This window comes from Priapulus caudatus, unplaced genomic scaffold (assembly GCF_000485595.1).
Source record: "Priapulus caudatus unplaced genomic scaffold, Priapulus_caudatus-5.0.1 Scaffold544, whole genome shotgun sequence".
Classification (NCBI taxonomy): Eukaryota; Metazoa; Priapulida; class Priapulimorpha; order Priapulimorphida; family Priapulidae; genus Priapulus; species Priapulus caudatus.
Window position 1 is genome coordinate 5,790 of NW_014577605.1, and position 2,500 is coordinate 8,289.

The 2,500-nt window shown below is 50.5% G+C and overlaps 1 protein-coding gene across 1 annotated transcript in view; it reads right to left on the reverse strand.

The window, feature by feature from the left end:
• Positions 1–2,479: 2,479 nt before the first annotated feature.
• Positions 2,480–2,500, reverse strand: part of LOC106811482 (protein trapped in endoderm-1-like) — a 19,135-nt gene continuing 19,114 nt past the window's right edge. The window contains exon 2 of the mRNA XM_014815121.1: positions 2,480–2,500. This exon is cut by the window's right edge and continues 1,527 nt beyond it. The gene's annotated coding sequence lies outside the window, so the exon portion shown is untranslated.

Genomic DNA, 2,500 nt, shown 5'->3' on the forward strand with positions numbered 1-2,500 from the left:
AATCTATTGACACAGCGGCGGCTGGGAGGTGGGGCGAACCACAGAGCAATCGTCGTCACGCGAGCAGGAGAGATCAAGGCGGCACGGAGGCAGAGGAAAATGAACACGCTCTCGCGCCGGCCGGTCTCCTGCAGACGCGCTAAGATTAGTGGTTATTCAAAAGTACATTAATAGAGATATGTATCTCTATTATGTGCTCTTGGTTTATGCAGACGAAGTCGTGTGGCGTATCACGGACAGCATAATGGCCAGCGACACGCCACGCACGCCGCCGTACGGCCACGCACGCCCCCACACACACGCAGCGCGCACATATACATACGGCGATACGCCAAGGTCACACACGCACACGCCACCAAACATGTGGGAGGGGGCGTGCGTGCGTACGTGGGCGTGCGTGCGTGTCGCTGTGCATTATATGCTGTCGTGGATACGCCACCGCTTCCGTCTGCATAACACCAAGAGAACATAATAGAGATACAATCTCTATTATGTACTTTTGATAACACTAATCTTGGCGTCTGCAGGAGACGGCCTGCGCGAGAGCAGTTTCATGTTATCTTCTGCCGCCGTGCGCCTGATCTCTCTCTGCTCGCGTGACGACCGTGCTCGTGTTCGCCCCCCACCTCCCCAGCCGCCGCTAGGTGTCAATAGCTGCGCACGACGGAGGCTGCGCTCCTTCTGCATCACGGCAGGTATTTCAATATTGCCAGTCGTCGCCTTTTGATCGATCTCATCGTTAATATTGCCCTTCCCCCTCCACCCTCCTCAGCACACGCACCACACGCGATTGTGTAACGCGAACACGGTTCCGCGGAAATTCGACGCGGATGCGGCCGGACCCGTTGTCATGGTAACGGCGACTCCTTATTTCGTGTTCGACGGCGCACGTGACGCCTGACCGACGACCGTCTTCCTTCCTGCTGTCGTCCTTCTTAGCGACGACACGCTGCAGGCAGGCATTCCCAGCCCGCCCGCTCCCCAACACGCGCGCGCACGCGAAATTGTACCGCAAACAAACGCGCGGGGCGATGTACACATAGCAATTTCGCGTGTCAGTTTCCCGTTTGGCACGCTGCGATTGTTGTTGGCTGTCGTGATATTGCTTCATGAGAAAAACACACACGGTCTCGGCTCGAACGTTCGGGTTGGGTAGAGAAACGAAATAAACGCCAAATTACACTCATTCATCTCGACATAGTCAGACGGAAGGAGTCATCTTTGTAGCTATCACGGAGAATGCATTAATGCGACCGAGAGAGGGTAGGAAGGCAGCAGCTATCGATTGTTATTATCAGAGGTAGATAAGGACAAATCTCAAAAACATATCAATAAATTTGTCATTATCTACCTCTGTTATTATCTACCCGTGTGAGATGAATGGCTGTGTAGCGACTGGTTGACCGCCCAGAGCCGGCCAACCAGTGTCAGGTTCAAACGATGAACAAAATACTGTAGTCAACAGCGTGAATGCATTATATTTGAATGTATGCAGTTTCACGGCGACGTTTCCCATTCAACATTCAGTTTAACAAAGTGAAAACACACATATTTATCCATTTCTTCTTCGGTGGCATTTGTAATCTAGTATAATCTAGTAGGTAATCGATTCTTCGTAATGCGAGTTCACAAACACACATATTAAAGCTGTGCCTGGCGACAGTTTGCTACAACAGGACTAACTAATCATAAAACTCGAGCTATGTAGCCAACTAATTGCAATATAGCAAAAATACCATTTGTACAATAGTCCCTTAACAAAAATAACAAAATGTTCAGTCCCAGCGTACGAAATTGAACTGTATATAACCTGCGTGCTTTCTTGGACGTCATTGAATGTCAACAGACGGGGTGACACCCGTAGCACTTGCGCTGACACTCCCTTCTTCATTCCCCGTCATTGTGATCATACCCCCTCCCACCTTACGCGTACCCGTACGCGTGGGTCGTCAACATCATAGTTACAAACATCTTTCGAAAATGACCAGACAACACTCTTGAGATATTTTTCTTGCGTTTGCTTTTAGTTTTTTTTTTGCACTCGCCAATGTTCACGCCTCCATTACCAGCACGCACTCCGCTAGTGTATGCATGCAGACGACGATGACACGTTTCAATGCGTCGTCCTTCACACAAAGACTCGGCTCGGTGTATCGCACGCAGTCAGAGGAGCTCGTCCGTATGATGCTGTAACTCGAGCGCACGCTACAGCCAGATGCACGTCGTGCCGCGTAGAGTTTCTTTGATTTAGCGCGGTGTCGCCTGTCTTCGTGTATAGTGATTGAAAGAGAGAAGGGGGGTAAAGGAAACGAGAGAGGGTGGGCGAGAGAAGAGAGAGAGAGAAGGCGAGGGAGAGAGGGAGAGAGAAGCAAGAGAAAAGAGAGAGAGAGGGAAAGAAAAAGAAATAGAGAGAGCGCGCGCGAGAAGCAGAGAAAGAGAAAGAGAGAGGGAGAGAGAGAGAGAGAGAGAGAGAGAGAGAGAGAGAGAGAGAGAGAGAGAG